Raw genomic sequence first — 19,155 nt, forward strand, 5'->3', positions numbered from 1 at the left:
CTCCTCACCTTGTGTCTTCTTACATAATGGCTTGTTACTGTTGCCCAGAAGCACAACAATATTACCCTCAAATGACTTTTCAGTGGCTTCCTGTGACCAGCCTCTATCTCACCCCAGCTGGGGGCTTTGTGTAGTCTGTTTCCTCACAGATATAGAAGAATCTGCCTACAGATCAACCCAGAGTGAGGCCAGCTCAGCAGCACTAGAAGACCCCCTGGACTCCACAGCTGCCCCCATCATGGCCCTGGATCTAGTCGTGACTCTTTCAAAACCTTTGCCTTCTGGATCCTTGGGCCAGTTGAGTGCCCTAGGCTGGCTTCTTCTGAGACAGGATGAGGCTCAAAGGTGTCATTAACAGGGCAAGGACTCTCTAAGGGACAGAAGCAAGCCCTCAGGATCATCAGTAAATGTATTACTGAATTAGATTACCCAGAATCCTTAATGGGAAGTGGCTCTTGGCAAACATACAATGGATGTCCAATTGCCCCAGGAATTTTCTGTGGAGGCCTGGCTCTGTGTTTGGGCTCACTTTTGGTGTTCCTCCATCTCTGTTGTCCCCTCCTCCTTCCCCTTCTTCTCTACCTCCTCCAGTTTATGTCCCCAAGCCTTTACTTTCTGCTGAACTCTTTGTCTACCTCCGTTCAGCCCCGGGGAGGGGCACCTGTTACCCAGGTGACACTGGGAAGTGAGGAGCAGGATGCCCTGTTGTGATGGAGAGGCAGGGCCATCTCTCCCTCCTGCACTCAGGGAAGGATCTAGGCCACACTGACATCACAGGACCCAGGGGCAGAGTTTGGCTTGTTTGCTTCTGGCCCCGGCTGGCTATTCGTGGTAAAGAAAGGGTGTGGGCACCATTCCCATCCAGAGCAACGTTTCTTCCAAGTAGGGATTCTCATCCCAGGGCTATTCTGACTTCAGGGGACAGGGGCAGTGTGCCAAGCACTTCGGCACTATAACTGAAGTAGAACAGGGGGGTCCTGAGAGCATCCAGGGGGTGGAGGTTAGGCACACTGTTCAAGTCCCATGGTGTAAAGCCCTGCCTCACAGAAGCCTTTTCCATGCATGCCACCAAGGCTGGGGAGGGACATTCTTACCCTCGCCCCCCTGAGACTGACCTTCTGGTCCTGTGCCTGAGCCAGCAACCCTGGGACTTGGAGTGGATGTGGGGTGTCAGATGAGCCTCGGATGCTGGCCTGCCGCTCACTCTGTGGCATGATTGGGGATCAGTGTCTTTGTCCATGGGTTGGGTGTCAGAATGCCCTCGGGAACCATGGACCCACAGGCTGAGCTCCAGACGTGGTGAGGGCATCAGGACTGCAGGCAGGGGTGTGGGAAAGTCCCAGAACCTCCAAGAAACTCTGTCACCGTCATCCTCGGAACTCTCCCAAGTCTGAGAGCAGCTGCTAGAAGAGTGGGTTTGTAGATGAGGCTTGGGACTCCCGTTCTGGAGATTTCTGCCTTGCTCTCATCAGCTGCCAGCCCAGGCTGTATTCCTGGAGGTATGGAGCAGAGTGGAGGCTGGGAGGGGCCAGGCCTTGGTCCCCTGAGCTGCTCTTCTGGCCCTGGGCTGCCCTCCTCACCCCAGCCCTGCACCGCTCACGCATGTCTATATTTAAGAATGTTTACAGATAATAATGGGCTTCAGCCCCCAAAGGCAGACGGAAGCTTCCTGGCAATTGCAGTGTTGCGCGAGGTGCTGGGCTGGAGGATTTTCTCCGAGTCTGAATGAGCGAGTGGAGCCTGGGGCTCCTTGCCAGCCTCTGCCTCCCAGGGCACTCAGAACATCCAGGAGCCGCAGGGAAGCTGAGTTGCTGGGGAAAATGGAGACTTCCATCCAGAGCCACTCCTTGACCTTGGCCATGAGGCAAGTCGAATCCCCCCAACGTGGGCATCTATTTAGGGGAGACCTTTGACAGGCAAAGGCTGAGCAAATCCTCGCTGCTGCCTTGCCGGGGAATGACTTTTTCTCTGGAATCAAAGGACTATGTGGGATAGGAATGTGGGGTCGGGAAGGGTGCTGATCCTCTCCTGCAGGCAGGTCTTATTTACAAGTCCCTGTGAGTCTGATCAGCATCAGCCCTGAGCTTGTGTCCTAGAGCCCAGAAAGAGCCCATTGGCCTTTGTTTCCAGGGAATGTCATTGTAACCTATTACTTCTGGGCTAGACATAAAAGCTCCACCTGCATGCCTTTTCATCACTAACTGCGGGATAATTTCCAGGAAACAATAGATTGCTTCCTTGGGTCTGCCTGCGTCCTGCTCTCAAGCAATGTTTTGTGAAAATTCGGTGTACAGCAGAACCTCCCTGGTGGCCGTTTCAGCATTCATGAATGTCGGGGGATAAATCTCCCACTGTCAGGAGTTACTGTCCCCTGGGGTCTCTGTCCCAGTGTTCCAGCTTGAGGATGTGTGCAGGCTACTGTCTGATTCTGCATGTGAAGTCATTCAATGGTTTGGAAGAAAGGTTGGGAGTCTCAAGTTAGAGCCTGAAAAGGAACAGGGAAACTGAGTCAGAGAGGTATGTGATTTTAAGTTCATGGTTTCCTAAGGTGCCTGCTATGTTCCAGGCTGCAAGGATATTTCGACCCAGTGGGAACTGGGCATTCTGGATCCTGAGGACTTAAGGAGAAGGGAGAGGTCTGCATGCTGGCAGACTCACCCCATCCCCCCAAAAGCTGCTTTCTCCTTAGGGGGCCCTGAAAGAAGGTCAGCTCACATACTTGGTATGTGTGCAGCATGGTTGGTTTTTATGTTCTGCTTTGTGGATGAGGTACAGAACGGTGAAATGCATGCTCATTTTAAAAACACCATTTCTAAGAATAATAAATTATAAAAAAAAGTCATGGTTGAAATTCATTCAGAAATAATCAAAGCTGGGTTGTCTGGGCACAGAGAGGATCCAGGGAGAGCTGTTTGGAAGCTGGCATTCACTTGTCACCTAAGTGTAACTCTTGCAGAAGTAAACATTCCCAGAAAGATCTGTGAATTCACTGCTATTCAGCTTCACAACTTGAACTAAAATAAGAAAAACAGGAAGCCCCCCATGGAAACACGCCATCTCTTTACATACACCGTGGTCCTTCCCTAAGCCACATCATAAGTGAGTAGCTCAAGTAGTTTACAGTTCTGTGTACAGGCAATATATGCATTTTTTTCTTACAGACAATGGTTTATATTAATTCCTTGATTGCCAAGGAGTAGCAGCCCCTGTCAGTGTCACATACCCTCAGCCTGGTGTCTGTACACTGTTGTTACATAATGCAGTCACCTGACTTGTGAGGTGATGGTTCGTATCATGTATGTTCAGAACGTTCCATTTTTAAAAATCTAAAATATCATTATTAAGAGCAGCCTGCTTCCCCTGAAGTCACACACTGTGAAGCTGGAGAGTTGCTAGCAGGAAGTACCCAGCCTGAAGACCCAGTCAGATCCTCTTATGGAGGTAGCTGAAACCAGTTTCTCTTGGGTCCCAAGGCTAATGCTCTGGAGCTCTTGATGCTGAGCCGGGTGGTGCTATTTTTAGCTCTCTTCCTTCATGCATCTTGACATCATTTGACATGTCACAGCTGAGTCTCCGCTGTGCAAGGCAGTTACCGCACTCTGTCATCTGAGTTTTGTGGGACAAAAATAGTCTTTACCTAAGCACATTTATTTATTGTATATTATATTTATTATCGGGGGGAAGTTATGATATAAATTACTTTTAGAAGATACAAAATAAGGCTGGGGAGAAAGCTTAGTTGTGCAAGTGTGAGAGCTTGAATTTGATTCTCCAGAACACATGGACAAAGGCTGGATGTGGACCTTGTAATCCCAGCACTGCAGAAGCAGAGACAGGGAGATCCCTCGGGCTCCCAAGCCAGCCAGTCATCAGAGCGTAAGTGGTGAGTTCAGACCAGTAAGAGGCTGTCCATGAAAAGACTGTTCAAGAGCGGCACCCAAGGTTGACCTCCAGCCCTCCACACTGAAGCACACACATGTGCACGTGAATGCACATGCATGCATAGACACAAAGTAAAGCCTATCCTTTTTATTTTGTTTCCATCAGTCTGTCTGCCCATGACCACCAAGGGTAAGGACTGTTAGTCCTTCACTGGGCCATGGTCCTGAGCTTGGAGCACCTGCATCATGCAAAGCTCACATGTGGGGTTCCTGAGTCTTAAAACCAAGGAGCAGCAAGAAGATTTGATTCTCCGGCAGTCCTGGATGAGAGTGCTGGGGACGTGTCCTGTGCCCCTGATCTAGGTTACCCTGGATGACCTCAAAAATTGAAAGAGTAAAGAGTCTACTTCAGAAATAGATGGAAGAGCGGGTGACATTAGTTGTAAGATGAACTTGACTGGGAAAGAACTAAACATGTTAGTCAGACGTGGTAGCTGGGGCTGAGTACTACCGGGTGATGGCAGGAAGGATTCCTTCAACTATGAGGTATGATTCTGGTATTTTGGGAGGATGAGGTTCAACTGTCTGGAGTTTGAGGGGTATGAGCCATGTACTTGGCTCTGAAACACTTGCTGGTTGGGTCCATACAGGTACAAATGAACTTGTTGCCGGTGAGCACAAAAGTGCAGTGTGGTGTTGCTGTTTGCTGGAGCTGTGGGCATCACATTGCTTGAGATGCTTCTTTGCCTATGGAGATATCTGATAAGTATTCAAAACGCAAGCTAGGCCTTAGAGACTTGGGAGAGCATCTCCATGGCAGAGGTCTTGCTAGCGTGTTTGAGGCACTGGGCTGCAACTCCATCACAAACAAAAACAAAAGAAAAATGGGACATAGAACCATAGCAGAGAATAAATTGATGCAACAGGCCTGTCTCAGCTAAGCTGCTGTGGGAACGTGTGTGTGTATATATGAGCACAAACACACACATGCCACACCCCCTCTCAGTCAAGGGTCTTTCATTTCCTTCCTCCGGCTTTCCTCCATCTTCTGTTCTTCCTTCATGTTTTCATATTCTTCTGTTCCTCTCCACTTCCCTCTTCCCCATCTCTGCACACGATACTTCCCTACCTCCTACCTCCTCTTGGCCACCTGATAGCAATCTGGTCCACAGGCATTCTGTCCATGGATGTCTACAGATGCACTCAGAGGGGAGGTGTGTCAAGTGCAAGTTGTTTCTCTGGGGTCTGCCATGCTGTGGCCTGGCTTGTGGGATAAATGGTTCCACTCACTTGCCCGTGACTCGTGCTTCTTGCCAGCACAGCTGAGAAGGAGTCAAGGCAGAAACCACAGGCCCACCCGGCAGGAAACACTGGCTGATGCCAGCATTTGCTCACCCTTACTCACTTTTTCACATCCAGGTCCACCACAAGCACATTCACTCGGCAGACACAACAAGGTGTCGAAGCTCCGGAGTCCAGTGGGTCTGCATGTAGTCATCCACTGCAGTATTTTCCTGTTGTTATGTTCAAAACCTTCATAAGACATTTTGATAACTGTAGCAGTAACCTGGGTCTCTACGGAAATGCCACAGGGCTCCGTTCTAGGATCTGAGCCTTCAACACTGACCTAACCAACTTGGCACATTTGTCACCTAGGAAGAAGGTGGAAATCAATATTTTTTTTTGTCTAAACCTCATTTTATACAACTTTGATATAAAATAATTTTATTAGTTCCTTGAGAATCTGTATGACGTATTTCGATCATATTCACCCTCTCCAACTCCTCCCAGATCCACACCCCTCCTTCCTCTGTTTGTCTAAACCAATCAAGTTCAATCTGTGCTGTCCATATCCTCTTGGCTGTGTGGCCATCCCCCTGAGAATCTTATCAGTGTGGCCCATGTGCTCCCGAACCCAATGGCAGGCACCTCAGTCAGCAGAGTGTGTGTGAGAGGCTGAGCCCACAGGAGGTTACTGTCAGTAAACTCCGGGGACTCAGGTTTGCAAAGCTCATGGACCCCCTCCCACCTAGGGTTCAGGATGGGCGAGAACCAGACCTTTCAGGGTCTCCAGGCAACTATCGGTGTACACAGGGTGGTGTGAGCAGAACAAACAAGTTTGCTGTTGCCCTGAGTTCGCATGCTTTTGGGGGGATGGACAGCAACAGCGCCCCGTATCCTGCCTGCTAGCAGTGAGCATTGTGGGAAATGAATAGAGAAATGGGACAGAGAAGGGACTTGTCGATGTGGCGGGTGGCAGGGACCATGTGCTAACTACAGTGGCAGAGTGAGACGCCACAAGGAGGTGACGTCTGAGCAAGGACCTGACGGGGTTAGGAAATGAGCAGAGTAAATTTATTTCTTTTTTCCTTTTTCTTCTTCTTTTTCCCCCAAGACAGGGTTTCTCTGTAAAACAGTCCTGGATGCCCTGGAACTCACTCTGTAGACCAGGCTAGCCTCAAACTCATGGAGATCTGCCTGCCTCTGGAGTGCTGGGATTAAAGGCGAGTGCCACCACTGCCCAGTGAAAATAGTAGATTTCTATCTGGACAGAAGCCTTGTGAGCAGGGGATGGACGCCCCAGTGCAAAGGCTCCACGTAGGAACCTGCCTGAGATGAGGAGCCCAGGGCAGCTGGAGCTACATGCATTCCCTGCTGAGAGACAGGAGGCAGCATGGAGATCACTTTGGCTTTGGTCTGAATGTGATGGGAGTCACCTGAGGTTTGAAATTCAGAGTAGTGTCCAGCACTGATTTAAGAGAGCCTGTGGACCACGAGGGTGGGGACGGACCAGTGAGAAAGAGGGCTGGCCAGGCTGGAGGCCGTGGTGGCTGTGAGGCCACGGTGGCTGTGAACCTGGCAGATGAGGGATGGCCACAGGGAGGGACATGTCTCAAAGACGGAGGTGGCAAGAGCAGCCGGAGGAGTGACTAGAGAAGCAGGACATGCAGCTGTCTCAGGGGCACTTAGCTTCGTTCTCAGCACTGGAAGAATTGACCTGGGAGGGAAGGGAGGCTTCGGCAGAGCAGTGGGGGAGATGGAGGTACAGGTGTGACCATGACAACTTTGAGATCTGTGTTGTAAAGTTGGGAAAGTGACCAGGGCTGAAGGGACCCCTGTAGGGGCCACAGTTGTGCTGGGTGTGCAGTAACATACTCTTTCCCAGATTCACTTATTTATCTGCTGCCTGCATCCAATTTGCTGAATCCTTTCTTTTAATCAAAGTCTTTATTTAAAAAAAGGAATTCTTTTTAAAAAGAAATCTCTTGTTGGAAGCAGCAATCCAGTAGCACTGGGTCTGATGAAAGGCAGCCGTTACCTGAGACAGTAACTGTAAAGCCATATGTAGTGGGCTGGGAAGACTCTCAGTGGGAAAAGCCCATGCTGCACAAGCTTGAGGGCCTGGAGCTGTGATCCCTGAACCCACATAAAAGCCAGGCACAGCCACCTTCGCCTGTAATCCCAGCACTGGGGAGGGGATTGGGAGGGTCCCCAGGGACTGACTGGCAAGCCAGCCTAGCCAATCAGTGAGCTGCAGGTCCACCAAGGGCTCCTGTCTCAAAGATGAGGATGGACAGCAATAAGAATAAATATAACCATTGCCTCCACAATCAGGGTATGTGTGCACATGTATATACAGGTGCATACTCATGCAACACACACACACACACACACACACACACACACACACACACACACACACCTCAAATCAGTAAACAAAACAACACGTGCAGTTCACATTAGACGTGGTCTCTCACTGAGGGTGTCAGGCCGGAGGACCCGCTGAACTTCGTAAATAAGGCAGGAATGGGTGTTAGGATGTCACAGACAACTGAGTGCTAGATTAAGGCAAGGCTCCCTTGGTGGTATTAGAAGATTAGAAGGACCTGCAGAGACTCTGATGTCTATGACCTCCGGGTCCACAGATGCCCAAGTCACTTCATGATCTCCTTCTCTGTGCCCGATCCTTGAGGAGGCGCGGAGTGGAGCAGCTGTTCCCTGGGGAGCACAGAACAAGGAAGCGTGGGGTCTGCCTTGACCCTAGGCAGACGTTTGGTTCACTTTCCTCATCTTTGAGACGAAATATTCACTAGAAGCAAGTTCAGGGAGAATGGGTTCATTTGTGCTCACAGTGTGAGAGGATGCGGCCCTCATGGAGATAAAGACACAAGAGAGCTCACAGTGGGAGAAGAGTGTGACTGGGACTTCTTATATCCCTCAGGGCTCCCTGGCCAGGCTCTCAGGGCCAGCTTCCAGAAGTCTATTTTTCTACCAGGTAGTCTTGACTTACTGAAAGCCCCACAGCTTCCAGAAAGACAGTACCAGATGGGGATGGAGTGTTTAAGCATATAGGGGCATTTCACATTCAAACCATATCTACAGGAAAGCTGGTTTCTCCTCAAAAGATTTGAAGATGGTAACTTGATAAAGAGGAAGTGAGGTATATCTCAGGTGGTTCCAGGAGCAGCACTGACCCTGCTGGGAAGGCTAGTGACCCACAGGCTTCCATTCTCTCTGAGCATTCCCACTAGAGTTTGGTCTTTTGAAATTAAGCAACCCCCTTCTTGAGTGAGATTTCCACAATCGTTCATTTATCCATCCATCCATCCATCCATCCATCCATCCATCCATCCATTCATTTTTTCATTATGTTTTTTTTTTTTGTTTTGTTTTTTTGTTTTTCAAGACAGGGTTTCTCTGTGTAACTTTGCGCCTTTTCCTGGGACTCACTTGGTAGTCCAGGCTGGCCTCTTTTCATTATGTTTATGGGTCTCTGTGTTAGTATGTATAGGTATCCTCAGATAGATGGTTTATGAACTATCCATGTGGGTTCTGAGAACCAAACTTGGGTTGTGTTGTATGGTTCTGTCAATTTGCCACAAACTAAAGTCATCTGAGAGGAGGGAACCTCAACTAAAATACAGTGCCTCCATGAAATTGTGCTATAGGGCATTTTCTTAATTAGTAATTGATGGGGGAGGCAGCCCATTGTGGGTGGTGCCATTCATGGCCTGGTGGTCGTGGGGTCTGTAAGAAAGTAGCTGAGCAAGCCATGGGGAGCAAGCCAGTAAGCAGCTCCCCCACCCGCCATGGCCTCTGCATTGGCTCCTGCCTCCAGGTCCTGCCCTGTTTGAGTTCCCGTCCCCACTTTGTTCAGTGATGAACAGTGCTGTGGAACTGTGAGCCAAATAAACCCTTTCCTCCCCAGGTAGCTTTTGTCATGGTGTTTCCTCACAGCAAAAGAAACCCTGGCTGAGACATGGGTGCTCTTAACTGCTGAGCCATCTCTCCAACCTGACTAGACTTTCTTTGCACTGAATGAGTTTCCCCTTGGGTGTTTATTTCAGTCTCCTTCTCTGGTTGCTAGCTTTCAATGCCTGATCTGACCTCTCTCCCTGCAGAGCTATGCAGCACAGAGCTGGGTGTTTCCTTAGCTGGTTTGGCTGTGGCGTTTCTGGGCCACAGCCAGCCATTGCCCTTCTTTGTGGGGTGCTCTGGGAATCAGCTGGTATCTGAGCATTGAATATTGGAGATAGGAGTTACTGTCCATAATGGCTGTTGAGACATGCATAGCAAAAGAGGTTTGGAATTTTGAGGTGCCCTCTGATGTACCTTTGTGGTTTTTGCCTTGGGTCAATCCTATGGAGATCCCCCAATATCCTGGAGCTGTTTCTGGACTGGGGCCAGTTTTCCAATCACACCCCGCACTGTTTGAGCATCTTTGGGATGCTTGGAAGGTGTCAGATGGAAGGATAGGTGAATGGACAGATCTGCCATCACAGGCCAGCCATGGCCCTAGGCCCCTGAGCCTTGTTGACCCCACAGTCTAGCGTTCAACCATATGCTTACATGGTCCCCTGGCCAGGGATAGCCGCTCCATTCTTGCCAGCCCTTCACATCTAGGCCCTGCTTTATGGAACCTCGAGTCTTCCTTGTCACCCCATCCTCAACCCCAGTTCAGAGGGCCTTGGGTTCCTAGTCACTGTAAGACACATGGACCCTGAAAATCAGGCAGCTTCCTGCAGGATTCCTGCCTCATGCTCTGGCCGGTCTTTGACTTGTTTTCTGCCCAACAGCCTATTAGATGTCGTCTTTCATCCCCTGTTCCCATCACCCTGGGCATAAACTCCAGACTCAACCCAGGCTCTGAGATCCCATCTTACCTCCATTCCTGGAGAACACAAGCCATGCAGCCTGGTGGCTGAACCTTGGACCTGGGAGCAGGGCCATCTGGGTTTGAACCCTGGCCCCACTGTGTGTTGGGTCTGCCACTTTGCTCCGTTCTTTCCTTGTCTATACAGTGTCAATGACAAAAGGTTCCCTCCACTCGCAGTGGATCATGAGGCTTAGTGAGGACGCATGGGTGTTGAGCCCTGCCTGGTGCAGGCATTTGTTGTTACTGCACTCAAGGCATGCTGGCCACTCCAGCCCTCCTCTCCTGCTCCTTGAACTTGACAGACAGTTCCCAGCCTCAAGGCTCGTTATTCTTGCTCCAAGAACACTCAGCACTTGTGGCTTGTCCAGACTATTGTTCTTTGGGTCTCCCATCAAATGCCACCCCCTCAGAGCAGCCCTCCACAGTCACCCTAAAGAGCCATCTCAACTGGGGTTCTCCATCATGGCTTTGCTTGATGGTGTGTTATTTTTCATGGTCAGAGCGTTCCTGACAGACTGGTGGCCACTCTGCCAGTCTCTGCCTATATCATGTTTCCTGGAGCAGCAGTCCCTCAGGACAATTGAGTGGCTAATGAAGGGAAGTTTGGGGTGTGGAGTGTGGTTTGCACCCTGCTCTCCCTGTCCCTACAAGAGTTTATAAGGTGCCACTTCTAAGGCACGTCCATCCCTTATGCCCCATGCCATGTGGTAGACCTCCTGTAGGGTGTCAAGTTTTGGGGGCCCTGAATCATGTTTCCTTATTGACTGGGAGCAGAATGAGGGTGAAGAGAGAGGGCAGAGTATGGGCTCGCCTGGCTGTCTGGGTGTCCTCAGCCTGACCGTCTACTCACCAAGTAACCCTGACAAACTGAGCCCTCGGTAGCTCACTATCCTCCCCATACAAGCAGAGGAAATGGTAGTACGTTCTTCCAGGGATGTAGGGCAGATTAAATGAGTCTGTTACATTTACAGCCCTGGAACTAGCCAGAACTGGAATAGCACTTGGTATATAGTAAGTAGTATTTGAATGTGAGCTGCTGTGAGATTGTCAACAGTGGTGATGATGCTGATTATATTGGTGATGATGTTGATGATCATCATGATGATGGTAATGGTGGTAGTGGTATAATGTGGTGATGGTGATGATGGTAGTGATGGTAATAATAGTGTGAGTAGTTATGGTGTGCTTTTGACTATGGTGCTGTTGGTAGTGCTCCTGGTAGTGGTAGTATTGACAGTGGTAGTCATGGTAATGGTGAGAATGATAGTGAGAATGATGGCAATGATGGTAGTGATATTATTGGCAGTGATGAAAACAATGGTGATGTTGAAATGACGGTATTGTGGATGATAATGGTGACAATGGAGATGGTGGTGATGATATTGGTGTTGCTGTTGGCAAGGATGATAGTGATGATGACATGGGGATGCAAGTAACAGTGGCGATGGTGATGGTGATGATTATGCTGTTGGTAACAAGGACAATGGTAGAGGTATTATGACGGTACTATCGGTGGTGGTGGTGAAGGCAAGAGTGACGATGGTGATGAGGAAGAGAATGGCGACAATGGAGATTGTAACCATGACGATGGAGATAGTAGCAATGTGTGATGGAGAAACAGATGTGGTCCTTTGTAATAGAGTTCAGCACATGGAGCAGAGTGGATTTAGTGAAAATCCTGGAGAGTACATTGGCGAGCTAGGACACCGGCCAGTATTTCTGGGGATGGTACTATCTTTGTTAGCAGTGTCAAATGGATGTAGCAGACTCACAATACTGGAATCCACACAGGCTGATGGCAGGATCGCTCTTTCTGAGTGTGGCCTAGAGCCTCCAAGAGTGTCAAAGATGACTTTGGAGCTGTGATTCTCACTTCCTCTGTGGCACAGGACCCATTTTAAGATTTCCAATCTGTTACACATTGATCCTTTCATGGATGTGGAAAGAAACACCATCAACACATTTCTCTTATGGGTGCAGGAATGTGCACTGCACCATCCAAATACTTACTTCATGGCCAATAGCAACACCTTCCAGGCGGCCATTGGTCCGTGGTCACCATTGCCATCGTCACCATCATCATCACCATCATCTTTGCATCATCATCACTGCCACTGCTGTCCCCACCACCATCAACAATGGCACTATCATGCTACTGGAGAGCATCACTGTAGTGTGACTCATACTACAGAGCCCCCGGTCAAATGGCCACTTTCCCTTACATCTCTTCAGCAGGCTGAGTGTTCATATAGAGAAGAGAGTTTTACTTGTGACTGGAGCTATCTTTGATACCCGATACTGGCTGTTTTCCCTCATTTAAGGAGCAGAGAACAGTCTCGGGCGTGCAGCCATGGAAGGGCACAGAGCCTTGCCAGGATGTAGTAATTACATTGACTCATGTCCATTGCATTTATTCTGTGGCTGCATAACATTTCTGGAAATTGATTCTGATATTCCTAGCAGAGTCAATATGTAAAGTTCTTCTCATAGAGAAGTTCATTTAGGTGCCTAAAATAAGTTCCTTAAAATACAAATTATACAGTTAGTGCATCTGAATGTATTCATGTAGCAAACCCCCGCAGGTGGCACCAGGAGGGCTCTGGACACCTTTGCAGAGTATTCTTGCCAGAGCTCAGGCCAGCAGGTGGCGTTGGGAGGGTGTAGAAGTTCAGGGTCACTTGGGGTCATGCACACTGTTCTACGGCATCCGTGAAGAGGGCCAGCTTCCTCATCACAAACCCCTGCAGTGTGAGAAACCACAGACCGGCTTAGGTGTGGTATCTGGGAATGTGGGGCTGATCACTCCTTTCCCAGGGAGGCTCAGTGTCCCACTTTTATCAAGCCTCCACTCCTTGCTCGGAACCCGACCCGTGCCTTGGCGTGTGTGAGAGGTTGAGTCACGTGTCTTCCCTGCTGGGTACTTCCTCCCTGCTCTCTTCCTGGCTGTCCTGTTTCACCCATCACAGACCTCATAAAAATGGTAGGTGACCTTTCAATCCTTCCCCCCCTTTTATTTTGAATATGTTGGGTAATGAATCAATGGTGAACAGATAAATAATGACAAAACTTCAAACCATGAGATCTCTTCACGTGATCAGGACAGAGGGGCAAAGAGCATTGTGGGACACTGGCTTTGTTCCCCAGCTCAGGATGGGTGATGTCACGCCTGTTCCCAGCATTAATTTCTATTCTTTACCGGTGTTCAGATCTCAGACCTCTATTTCAGATACAACACAGAACTCTCTGAGGCTCCTATTTGCATCCTGTGTGGGCCGAGGTGCCTGGCTTCATTCTTGCTATATATACCCAGCATCTCCTGGGTATTTTTAAATGCGTCTCTGCGGACCCAGCTTCTTAGTCGTGTACAGGCTCATCACCGTACCAGGGAGCTGCCATGCGGTTTTCAGGGTCCTGGGGCAGGTGGAACACAGGCCATGTGTGTTCACAAATGGGCACCGTGCTCCTTGCAGGAGACAGGGCTGCCTTGGGGGAGGGCAAGGCTCAGGTTCTGAGCTGTTGGTGCCCTCTTGCAGGATGCCAGGGGACTGCATGACCTGCTGCTGCCTCCAGCTCCCGAGAGCCACTGCCCCCGCCCCCTGCACCTTACCCCCACCCCGTCCTTCTCCTGGCATCATGCAGAGTGCAGCTCACTTCCATTTACCTTTTCCCCTCCACCCACCGTGCTGAGGAACGACCTCTGGACGACTGCAGAGGCTCCTCCATCCCCTCCTCTGTTAGGACCTCTAATTGAGTCTCTGATGGGTAACCCTGGCAACCTTTGTGTGCATGTGTATGTTCCAGTGTGAACACATGCATGTGTAGATGCAGGTATGTGCCTGTGCATGTAGAAGCCAGAGGTCAACAGCCTCAGGTGCCATTCCTACGTCCTCATCTGTCTTGTTTTTCAGATCGTCTTTCTGGGATCTAGGGATTGGCATGTGGGCTAGGCTTGCTGTCCAGTGAGTCCCAGGGATCCTTTGTGTCCACTTTCCTAGCAATGGGATGATGAGCATATGACTCCACACCTGGCTTGTGTGTGTGTGTGTGTGTGTGTGTGTGTGTGTGTGTGTGTGTGTGTGTGTGTGTGTGAAGGTTCTAGGAATTGAACTCAGGTTTCATGCTTTCAAAGCCCACTGTTTACCACTGAGCTGTCTCCCTAGCCTGGGTGTCATCTTTTATATCTGAAGTGTCATCAGGGCTGAGCACTCATGCTGTCCCATGCCCATGTTCCTATAGTGCTTAAAATTCCTCAGTAGTTTAACCAGGATTTATAAAAGGAAACAAACCAACAAATGATATCCTTCAAGTAATAAGAGAGCTCCCTCGCCACCACACCAGTTCCACTTTCCCTGCTACGGCAGCCTGGTGATGGCATGGTCCTCTCCCCTAGAAACCTGGAGATTTGCTCTAACCAGTAGAGTTACCAGCCAGGTAGCTCCGCCTCCATTGTCATGACAGCAGGCCTGTGCCCAGCAGTGTCCTGCTTGTTCTGGCCTCCCATAGCTGCCCTGCACAACTCCCTGCTCAACACTGCCTCCTCTTGGTGTCTTTGATCTGCGCTTGTCCTGCTGGGCATCACTCCACTGTCCGTGGTGCCAGTGGATCTGTATATCACCCTCTTACCCACAGTGTGTCAGTTCTGCATAGCCCAGCTCTGTGCCTCCTTAGACCTTGGCCCTAGATTTCATCATGGGTCATCATGGATGTGGTCATCTCATGCAGGCAGAGCCTTGGCTGGCACTGTGGAGAGTCTGTATGTCACAGAGAAGCTCACAGACCAAGGTCAGGGCAGGGTCTTTCTTTTCCTGTCTCCCTTCACCAACCATCTCTCTCTCCGCTAAGCATTGCATGGACTGTGGCTTCATTTGCAGGTTTCCTGGGGAAAGAAAATATCCCTTGTCGACCCACCACACCCTGGAGCATCAGATGCTCAGGCACAGAGTGAATGTTGAGCTACTTCTGGTCTTGTAATGCCACTGAGACCCTCCAGAGATACCCGTCTATCAGTCTCAGTTGAGGCTCTTGGCCGTGAGGGGCTAGGATGACATCCCCGTACATGGGCTGGGCAAAGGCTGGATGATTCTAGAAGGTACAAGAGAAAGTCAGGGCCAGCCCAGCGTTAGATTCCACCAAGCAGGGGCCTTTGCTCACATGAGGGAAGTGGCTGAGGTTGGGCTATCATGGCCAGAGGCAAGGAGGGCACGGAGTCACACACAAGCTCTACAGCACCTCTGTCCTGAGAGAGCCTGTCTTCTCCTGGGGAAGCTACCTCAGGTTGTCAGCAGGCCGACTTCGTCTTCCCTTCTTTTGTAGTGCTTTTCTATTCAATTTCTACAGGTTTGTGTGTTAGGGATCCAGACCTCAGTCTGAGGTAAAGGAACAGTTGGTTTTAGCTTGATGCTAACATACTGACTACTTGTAGAGATTCTTGTTACATAGACATTGTCATTTTTATGGAGGTAAATTTATCTGGGCCTTTCTTCTTTTATGATGTCTGGGCTTTGTGTCACAGTTAGAAGGGACTTCCATACTTGAAGAGTGTTTTAAAAATGTCTTCTTTTAGTCTTATTTTAAAATGTCTTTTTTTAATATTTAAAACTTTGCTCAATCTGGAATTTATTTTGATATGAAATGTAAGGAGTACATTCAAACTTCTTTTTTTATTTTTCTGGTGCTGGAGCTCAAACTGGGGACTTGTACCATGAAATTCTAACCTCAGCCTCGAGTTACTGAAGACAGGCCGGCCTCAAACTTGGGACACCCCTGCCTCATCCCCCAGTGCCGGGATAACAGGTGCATATCACCATATTTGCCGTAACCGACTTTCATTATGGACTCTCAGCAGTTGCTCTGGTCCCTTCACTGACTAATCCCGCCCGGTTCTGTCTCCTCTTTCATGAATGTGCTCGACTCCCACATGATGCTGGGCGTATCTTATTTACTCACTGAGGTCTGTCTGTTATTGGAACTTTTGTGTTTTAATCATCACACCCTATTTATATTTTTTAATAACCAAATATCAGTTCTTTCCCCTTCCCTGTCTCTTCTTTTTAGTGTAAGTTTTACCTTAGTTACTGTATTTCTTTCAAATCTTTGAAAACTTGATGGGATTTTTGGTCATGTGGGAATCGCCAAATTTTAATGAGAGAAGGGCATCCGAGCCTTCTGCCTGACCGCTTTTCTAGGGAGCACAATGATTGTGTCAAGGTGAGGCTGTATTTGGGGTAGTTGATAAAGGAAGGAATCCAACCCCCTCCACCCTTACCTTTCCCCTACTCAGAGCCTTTCATCTGTGGGCAGGCTGCTGGGACTTGACCTTGTGCACACCCGGTGACCTCATCCTGTGACTTCATCTGGTAACTGTCATCCCTAGCTACAACGGCCCTTTCTACCCTGTTGTACAGAGGATGGAGCTGAGCTAAGATTTCAGCTGTATCCTCTTCCTGTTCCCATTCTGAGACAGGCCACAGTGTGAGTGGCTGGAGTCTAAAGTTCAGTGTGTGTGTGTGTGTGTGTGTGTGTGTGTGTGTGTGTGTGTGTGTGTGTTCCCATATTTGTACAAGTGTATGTGCACATGTGTGTGTATGTATGTGTTCCTGTGTTTGTACAAGTGTATGTGCACATATGTATGTGTGTGTGCACATGTGTGTTCTTGTATTTGTACAAGTGTATGTGCACGTGTGTATGTGTGGTATGTGTGTGTGTGCGTGCGCATGTGCGCCCGTGTGCATACGTGTGTCTCCCTCAGGTGACTTCTTCCAGTAAGTACCACCCGATGTTTTTTGAAAGGGTCTCTCACTGGCTTGACTAGGCTAGGCTGACTGGCCTTGGAGCTGGCGATGATCCACCTGTCCCCACCTCCCCAACGCTGGGATCACAAGCTCACATCACCACACCTGGATTTTTGTGCTTGGATTCTCATGCTTGCAAGGCAAATTCTTAGTCAGCTGAGCCACCCCTCTATCCCTGGAACTTCATCCTCTCCTGGAGTTGACTCCCCAGGTCTTATTGGAAACTGACCACACTCTGGGAGTTGTTCTTATCGAGTAAACAATTTGGGCCCATCCTGAGATACGGAAACCTGCAGGCACCACCGTCGGAGCTGCTGGCTATCACGAAAATGTCCAGAATCAGGCGGCAATCCAGAAGGTCACACAGCTCGGTTTGGAGGCGTCCTTGTTTGTACTTGCTCCGATTCTGCATCGATTTATAAATAGCATCCGGCCAACTGCCCAGCGGTGATTTGGGCTGTCCCTCACCAGGGCCCTTGTAGCTGGGATGTGAGTATGTGTGGGTTCCTGTGGCCTCAGAAGAGGAGGAAGGCAGAGGACAGTGGCACTGCTGCTGGTGATGTCAGCAGCTGACCTCTCGTCACACCCTGCCCAGCACCGTTCTCTACACCCTGCGTGCACGGCCCAGAGCTCATTTTCATGCAGCCTTTTGACACAGGTGCTCTTCTTCTTCACATTACAAGTGCAGCAAACAGTCCCAGAGATGCATGGGAGAGCTGGTGCAGGGATGCACAACCTGCTGTGTGTCCCTCGGGCCACACCTGCCCTTGGTGCAGCTGTGTGAGAGCTGACATTCAAGCACCTCGTGGAGACTCTCAGCTCCACCCAGAGGACCTTTGCAATTTATAGAGCTCCAAATCTGAATCTCCCCCTGTGAGACGGAGTGATGGTATTTATGTTATAGGTTATGGGGTTTAAAGGAAAAGGTACAGACTAAATGTTCAGAGCACCACTCAGCCCAGGAGATTCTCTTTCTCTTTATCCACATGGCATTTTGGAGCCCGAGTGTTCTAATATGGGTGTGAAGCCGTCACTGTGCATCTTGGATGGCTGTGTGTTCTCGGAGCTTTTTATTCAAGTGTTTGGAAGGGTTGTGCTCCCATCAACATCACATGCATGGCCTTAGGTAGAAATGGCTTAGCTGCCTCCTGCCTGAAGCAAGATCGTTGAGGTTTTGTGAGGATTTGGGAGAATTCTGGTTTCTTTTCTGGGATGGTGGTTCTCCATTCTCAATGCCAGAGCTCTTCTCACACTGTGGTGCTCCCCTGTGTGTTATCTTCTCACACTGTGGTGCTCCCCCTGTGTGTTATCTTCTCACACTGTGGTGCTCCCCCTGTGTGTTATCTTCTCACACTGTGGTGCTCCCCCTGTGTTATCTTCTCACACTGTGGTGCTCCCCTGTGTGTTATCTTCTCACACTGTGGTGCTCACTGTGGTGCTCCCCTGTGTGTTATCTTCTCACACTGGGTTGCTCCCCCTGTTTGTTATCTTCTCACACTGTGGTGCTCTCCCTGTGTTATCTTCTCATACTGTGGTGCTCTCCCTGTGTTATCTTCTCATACTGTGGTGATCCCCTGTGTTATCTTCTCACACTGTGGTGCTCACTGTGGTGCTCCCCTGTGTGTTATCTTCTCACACCATGGTGCTCCCCCTGTGTGTTATCTTCTCACACTGTGGTGCTCACTGTGGTGCTCCCCTCTGTGTTATCTTCTCACACTGTGGTGCTCCCCCTGTGTGTTATCTTCTCACACTGTGGTGCTCCCCTGTGTGTTATCTTCTCACACTGTGGTGCTCCCCTGTGTGTTATCTTCTCACACTGTGGTGCTCCCCTGTGTGTTATCTTCTCACACTGTGGTGCTCCCCTTGTGTGTTATCTTCTCACACTGTGGTGCTCACTGTGGTGCTCCCCTGTGTGTTATCTTCTCACACTGTGGTGCTCCCCCTGTGTGTTATCTTCTCACAGTGTGGTGCTCCCCTTGTGTGTTATCTTCTCACACTGTGGTGCTCCCCCTGTGTGTTATCTTCTCACAGTGTGGTGCTCCCCCTGTGTGTTATCTTCTCACACTGTGGTGCTCCCCTTGTGTGTTATCTTCTCACACTGTGGTGCTCCCCCTGTTTGTTATCTTCTCACACTGTGGTGCTCCCCTGTGTGTTATCTTCTCACACTGTGGTGCTCTCCCTGTGTGTTATCTTCTCACACTGTGGTGCTCCCCCTGTGTGTTATATTCTCACACTGTGGTGCTCTCCCTGTGTTATCTTCTCACACTGTGGTGCTCCCCTGTGTGTTATCTTCTCACACTGTGGTGCTCCCCTGTGTGTTATGTGC

General features: G+C 49.6%; 1 protein-coding gene across 3 annotated transcripts in view; it reads left to right on the forward strand.

Moving 5' to 3' along the window:
- Phactr3 (phosphatase and actin regulator 3) overlaps positions 1-19,155 on the forward strand; it is a 236,532-nt gene that overhangs the window by 83,611 nt on the left and 133,766 nt on the right. The window contains exon 1 of one of the 3 annotated variants that reach the window (XM_006976036.4): positions 1,219-1,864. The exons of the other annotated variants lie outside the window; for them this stretch is intronic. The gene's annotated coding sequence lies outside the window, so the exon portion shown is untranslated. Of the gene's footprint in view, positions 1-1,218; positions 1,865-19,155 lie in introns of those variants that run through there. 3 annotated transcript variants of the gene reach the window in all.

This window comes from Peromyscus maniculatus, chromosome 4 (genome assembly GCF_049852395.1).
Source record: "Peromyscus maniculatus bairdii isolate BWxNUB_F1_BW_parent chromosome 4, HU_Pman_BW_mat_3.1, whole genome shotgun sequence".
Lineage (NCBI taxonomy): Eukaryota > Metazoa > Chordata > Mammalia > Rodentia > Cricetidae > Peromyscus > Peromyscus maniculatus.